The following is a 7,069-nucleotide window of genomic DNA, read 5'->3' on the forward strand; positions in this document are numbered from 1 at the left end:
GATAAGGGGACCTGGCAGCGTATTTCTTTCTGTCTCCTGCAATGCAGTGGAGATGAACGTGCCTCTGGGATTCAGTTTTATCTTCCACTGACCTTGGCTCTTTGGTTTATCAGGAAGTCAGGCTTTCTCTCTGCCACTGGCTGTGATTAGTTGGCCACAGAAAAAAAAAAAAACAAACCAAAACCAAAAAACCAACAGAGCTTAAAAAGTCAGAAGTTTGTGTATCAAGGAGGACTTTGTGGAAAACCTTGTATTCCAGCTGCATATGCCAGTAAAAGACTATTGCTATTTTAATCTATTTTTACACTATTTGCTAATAACAGCTGCCCAGAATGAAAAAATATTAAGCCAAATATATTTTGCAACTTAGGTCTTGCTGGAAGTTTGAGAAATACTGAAATTAAATTGATTAGCTTTCTTTTCCTGCCTATTTTCATTTCAGTTTCATCAGCATTACCTGTCTATCAAGGATAATATATTTTCCACCATTTTTGTAACAGGATGAGCTTGTTCACAGGTATCCAAACTTGAGGCAGAGTAGCTAATTGCTCTGCAAGCAGTCAGTCACCAGAAAAAAAAAGTCTGGTTTTCTCTCCTGTGTACCGGCCCAGGGGCTTTGGTCTCTGGGCTACTTTTTCCAATCCAGGTTATTTTAGGCAATTCACTTGTGCTCTCACGTTAAAATAAAGACAATGCCATAAAAAGATGGCAGTATTTTTCCATTCTACCATGATGCAGAAAGGCCTGGGCCTTTTTCACTCATTCCTCAAAGGTTCCCAGTTGAAAGTACAGCAGTCCTGCACTGAAATGCTGTGGTTTGTATACAGCTGCAACCCGGTGGGCTTGGGTGAGCTTGGTGTTTGTTTCGCCTTTCTCCTTTCACACACGCCTCCTCACACTGTCACCACTGCCAGCCCCTAAGCCAGCCAGCCGCCGTAGCACAGCCAGTGCTGGGGCTCCCTGATGGCCGTACCACAAACCTTCCTGCTTTTGGGGTAGCGGGAGCTCCTGTGAGACTTAATTCCTTCCAACCCTCCATCACTGGAAGCCGGATCCGCTCCCCTCCAGCCAGGCTGCCCATGCCAGCAACCTGGTCTTGCTGCCATCAAAGCAAAATGGCCTTCATGCTCTGGCTTGGTTGGCACTTTTGCAAAGCAGCTGTGCTGCAGATAGACCCAGCTTCATTTGACCATCTTAGTCACCATTTTAGTGTCTTTCAGATACTGAACTATCTGCGTCTTGGTCTGTACATTTTGGACACAGCAAGAAACCCTGCTGTACTGTGCCGCATCTTTACCACAGCCACAGACATATTGGGCCCAGGAGGCAGCGGGTTTTCAGGGCTCATCAAAGCAGCACAGTCAAAGCTGCTAATTGTCAGGGTTTGAAAATGAACAGCACGTTTCCGGCCTTCTTGAAATGGCAGGAAATTTTTATGTCCACGAAAAAAAAAAAAAAAGCAGCCTTTAATGAATCTACTGTGAAGAAAACACCCTGTGCGTGACATTGTCGCGGATAACTCTGTCCCGAGCCCAGTCGGGCAGGGGCTGAAGCCCCGCGCCGCCGATCAAGCGGCGCGCGACCGCGGCTCCCAGCGCCACTAGCCTGCGCCGCAGAGCCCCGGAGCCGCCATGGTGGGGGGACCGTGTTGGGGGGGGACCGTGTTGGCCGTGTCGCTGGCGCCCGGGTGTCGGGCTGGGCCGGGAACGGAGTTCGCAGCGTCGGGGCCGGTGCAGGGGGCGGCACAGACCGGCGGTGCGGGAGAGGATGGCGGACGCGGGAGGCTGCCGGGCGGAACCTCCACACCGGCGGCTCCCGTTGCGCACCGGAGCAGTCCGTCGGCTTCCGGTCCGCCGGCCCCTGTTTCCCAGCCGCCTCTGGGGTGTGCTCTCCTCTTCCGGACCGGCGGCGGCGGAGGTGAGTGCACCTCCGCGCAATCCGGCTCCATCCGCGCTTTGGAGGTGGCGGCGGGCGGTTCCCGGGCGGGCCTGGCCGGGACTCAGCCTGAGGCTGCGGTGGGCCGCGGGAGGCCGGGAGTTCGCGCTCGGCCTTGGGCTCGGGCTCGGGCTCGGGGCCGGTTCCGCGGCGGACGGGCCCCAGGGCGGCGGGGGTGTGGTGGGATGGGGAGGCTGGGCCGGCCTGCCGGCCCTCGCCTCCCCGGCTGAGGGGGTCCGTTTCTCCCGTAGGTGCAGCTATGGCCAAATCCAAGAACCACACCACGCACAACCAGTGTGAGCCAGACTCGGCGCCGCGGAGCCGATGCGGGGCTTGGGCGGCTGCGGGAGGCGGCGGGACGGGACGGGGCGGGCCGGCGTCGCGGGAGGCGGCCGGGGCTGCGCCACGCCGACGGGTTCTGACCAACCGCTGTGATGTGCTCAGTTACGGCAGCCCGGCCTGCCTTCTTGGGGTTTTTGCAGCGAGATAAGCTCAGGAGGGAAGGAGGTGGCGGTACGCAGAGATTGAATAGTGCGGTCAGTGAAAAGAGAGCCCTGTGAGAGCCAGGGCTCAACATAAAAATAATGTGTAACTAGGAAAAAAAAAGTAAGTTTTGTATGTTTAAACTAAGCATGTTGCTGAATGGCACTCAGCCTGTGATACTTTGCCATCCAGAGATGGCCACGGTGACAAAATAATTCCTGTTTGGGGTTTATTCCTCGATGCTGTAAGTTAGCAGAGTTTGTGGGTAGGTTCCACTTGGTCTTGCGCAGCCAATGATGGTGCCGTTTAACATTAAACATCTGTGCTTAAACTTCCTAGTGATGGAGGCCTTTTATTGTGCTAGTGGTATGTTATTAGTTAATGAGGAGCCTGCAGTCCTTGCATTAGAAACTCATAGAGAGGCACGATGTGAACAGGGACAAGGATAGAGATGTTTTCTTAATTTCCATTTAGTTTGGATAGGAAGGGTTAGAAAACTTTATGTTCTGCATCATTTCGATAGGATCGGTTGGACTTAAAGGGAAGCTAATGCAGTTATTTTATAATGTTAAAAATGGTAATATGTTTTCTGGTCTTCTACTTAGCCCGTAAGTGGCACAGAAATGGCATCAAGAAACCCAGATCCCATAGATACGAATCTCTCAAAGGGGTGAGTATTTCTATTCATATTGCCAGGCTGTTAAGCCAGTGAGGCTTAACCATGAAAAAATCCAGTATTCTGTATTTTGACTGACATACTTTTTGCAGAGGGGGGCTTGTGTTTCAGATGGCCAAAACTGCTCTGGGTCATCTTTTGCTTACGTTACATGCAGCTGTGATGTTTCTAACCCACATGAAATCTGCCCTTGTACATCTATAAAACTGCTTTTTAGTTATTAGCCAATTTCACCTCTGTCCTGCTCAGATGGGTGTCACTAACTCCCGCTTCCAGTGTAACAAACATGTGTCGGTTGGATAGCTCTTCTCCCTTTTGAGTCGTGCTCTCTATCCTATTTCTCTGTACCCTTCGGTATTATTTTACCATCTGCGCTAAGCCAGAGAGTTTGACTCAGAAGATGAGAGGAGTTAGCATTTTTGGACAATACATATGAAAATTATGGCATTTTGCTTTCTCTGGGGTTAGACAAGCGATATTACAGGATCTTTTTGTACACTTGAAAGTGAAAACAGGACGTTTTAGCTTTGGGGAGGGTTGTGATTATCTTTGCCTTGTAGATGTGATTATCGGCTTTTTGGGTGTGACATAAAAGCTTGTCTCCTGCAGAGCTCAGCAAGGGTTCAGTCCTGGCCCCTCCTGCAGGTAGTCCCGCAGTCTGAGTCTGTCTCATTGCGAGTGTGCAGGAGTGAAGATGGCAAATTCCTGATACTCGTGCCAGTTAAAATGCTGCATACAGCAAAATAGCAGAAGTTTTTCAGCAGGACAGCAGCTGATAGTTCTGAGAATTGGTCCTAGCCATGACAGGATGTATTAGCTCACACAAACCGGGGAGCTGTTCTTCTCTGTGCTGGTACTTATTTCTTTTGATGTAAAAAGGAAAGACCTGAGAAAGTGGCATTGGCCTTTACCCAAGAATTGCATATATGTGTGCTCACCTGCTAAGGCTGGTTTGTGGTACTTCAGGTCCGGAATGTATTGTGACATGGAAATGAAATTCATCTTGTTTCAGCTTTATTTGAATCGTCCTATTCTTTCTGTATGTTTATTGCTGGGTTTTTTGGCTTGTTTGTTTATGGAGATTAAGGAAAATAGCTAGTTAAAGGATGGTTACAGATAGCTAAAATAATTTTGTTAATGTGACAAATAAAAAAAAAAACCCTGAATTAATCACAGCCAGCATTTGGGATTAATTGGAACAATCTAGAGAGAGATATGTTTTTACATATGTCTTTTCTACAACATGGCTTATTTCTTCCTTATTTTTATAGGTTGATCCCAAGTTCCTGAGGAACATGAGATTTGCAAAGAAACACAACAAAAAGGGGCTAAAGAAGATGCAGGCCAACAATGCCAAGCAGGCTGCTCAGCAGAAAAAGGACTGATGTGTTTTAAGACAAAAGAACCAGTTTTCCTATTGGCATGCATGTTAACAGCATTTTTGTAAAAATAAAATTGGACATAACAAAGCCTTCACCTGCTGAATTTGAGGAGAACCGTCCAAAAGTCTTGTTTGAGTTGTATTTTAGAAGCCAGTTGTGCATCAAGCCTGTTTGTAGTGACCAGCATGTGTTTTTGTTCCCTGGCAGATGAAGCCAGCTGGAGCTCTGGAGAGGTTTTGTGTTAGTACTGTCAACCTCCGCACGCACGAAGTAAAACAGCTGCTCCCTCCTCAGTACTATTCTACTGTAATTATTGGTACAGGTCATGAGCATTTAAACAAGAAAAAACATGTTTCATTTTGTACAAAGTGAAGCCAGTGTTGCTTGGGCTTTTAGGTGACAGTACTCAATGCAGGTAAAATTATTCTTGATACTGGCATGTGTGTTCAGAGTTCTCGCATACCACAATTTTTATGATAGTCCTCAGTGCTGTTACAGCAAAATGAGGTTTCCGAGGGCTGTTACATGTCTGCTGCTTTGCTGTCCGGGTAAGGTAGTTACAGCTACGGAAATCTTGAAAAATGGAAGGGTACTGGGTGCTAGCTCTGGTGTTACAGATCATAGCAATTGGTGTTAGAAGTGGTGTGTGGTGTATTCTGAAACACCTGAAAGTATTGCAGTGTTAATGGAGCTACCATGGGAAATATGTAAGGTTATAGGACTATATAAAATATCCATACTTCTCATAGTTACTGTATTTTAGTGGAGGTCTTTCCATTCTAGTAACAAAAATTACCTACTTGATGAAATGTGCCAATTGGCAAGATCGGGGGAGTAACATTCAAAAGCCTGAGTGGTGCGGTGACAGGGTCCTGTTATTGCTGTCCATCTGTAGATCAGGAGAGGGCTTCGCTCCAGGTCCTGCCAGCCAACAAGCTGGTTCAATAGGTGGTTTTTTAATTACTGGAATGAGCAGCCTGTTAAAATGCAACAAACTGTTCCTGAAAGTGAAATTCCAATGCTTGTCCACCTGGTGGTGTAAATCAACACAAGGGCTGGGAGTTTGCAAGTATCTTCTGACTGCAGTAGAGCAGCAAAACACTTGCTGGATGAAAAAAAATACTTCAACTGAAACACCCAATTAATGTAATTGATTTTTTAAAATAGTTCAACCAATTAAGAAAATGCAGTATTATTTTGAAACAAGGTAAATACTTTGAATTCTTCATGGCTTAAATCTGAAAGTCTTTTCCCAATTCCCACTTTTTGGTTTTGACTTATGAAAAATACCACCCAACCCTAAACCAAGCAATATAAAGAGATTTACTAACTTAAAACTCAGGAGTTGAGGGCTTTTAAAGTCTGAGGGAAGTCTGCAATCCTCAGCTGTCTGATGCCTGCTGAGTGCATCTCTTGGACTGTTGTGGAGGTTGGTGTTTGTCAGCCAAATGAAGTTAATTGATGTGCAGGAGTGGGGTGCTGTGCTGGAGAGCATACAGTCACAGGGTTCATACCACCAGGCAGAATCTGCTAAATAGTCAAGACAAAAAGGTTGTCTGGTTCCAGCTGCCCTCAGGTACGCCAGAGGGTCAACTGGGGAGAGGTACTTTGTGGTGTTAATCTTCCCTGAAGAGTTTTTTTGGCAAGTGGTAGGTCACCCTGAGACAGATTGGTGGCGCTTAAATCCTACTGGCCATAGTGGTACCCAAGTGCCTGTGGGTATTGGAGGTCTCGAGCTATGTGGCTGGTACCTGCCCTGCTTGAGGGAGTTTGTATACAAAGGCAAGATGGCGTATCTGTGGTTCAGGTTGGTGGGCATCTCTGGCAGCCTCAGCTGCTGGCCTGGAGACACCTAGTGTGGGAAGATGTCCCCTTGGGCTGCTGCTGGTGTTGGAGGCAGCAGAGTGGCTGGTCCAGCTGTGTAAATGAAGGTCAGTCTGCTGTAGATGGGTGTTGTGACAAGAAGAATGAAATGTGCTGCACCTTCACCTGTGTGTCTGCAGATCTTCAACCTGTTTTGAGTTAGGCATTTTAAATCTCTAGCACTAAGGCTTTTCTATCTAAGAAAGGGGATTTCATTTCTAAACCCTCTTGATGACTTCCCCAGAGTGTGTAGCTCACCTGCAGGATGGGGTTTGAGGCACAAGGTTTGGGCTGAGTAGAGGATGTTGGCATGTTAACAAGAAGCAGAGAAGAAGATTTGGGCTTCCTGTGGCTCCAGTCAGCTCCCCGAGGCCTGCCTTCAGAAGCAGCCTTTTCATCTCACTGCCCTTCATGCTGCCCTTCAGTGGGACAGCTTCCCAAATAAGGACTTGCTGACTTTCTGACCAAAATAGCGGCTGCGTGACAAAATGCAGTATGAAGGTATGTAACCTTAATCCAGACATCATTGTGTAGCAAGGGACAGGAATTTTGTGAGCTTCCACAGCAGCTTGGTGTCAGGTTTGTTGCTGGCTCCCTGCACACATGGTGGTCCTGCAGGACACTGCCCAGGCATTGTTTGGTCATTTACAGTGTTTTCTAAACCCGTGACATCTTGGTCCACAACTTCCGTCCTTCTTGTAGAGGTTGCCCCAGCCCAGAAGGGGAAGCT

The 7,069-nt window shown here is 47.5% G+C and overlaps 1 long non-coding RNA gene across 1 annotated transcript; it reads left to right on the forward strand.

Moving 5' to 3' along the window:
* The first annotated feature begins 2,179 nt into the window (after nt 1–2,179).
* Nucleotides 2,180–4,769, forward strand: LOC142058697 (uncharacterized). Its single transcript, XR_012661071.1, has 3 exons — nt 2,180–2,231; nt 3,024–3,088; nt 4,366–4,769. It is a non-coding gene; the product is annotated as an uncharacterized LOC142058697 (long non-coding RNA).
* The last annotated feature ends 2,300 nt before the right edge of the window (nt 4,770–7,069 follow it).

This window comes from Phalacrocorax aristotelis, chromosome 6 (assembly GCF_949628215.1).
Source record: "Phalacrocorax aristotelis chromosome 6, bGulAri2.1, whole genome shotgun sequence".
NCBI lineage: Eukaryota > Metazoa > Chordata > Aves > Suliformes > Phalacrocoracidae > Phalacrocorax > Phalacrocorax aristotelis.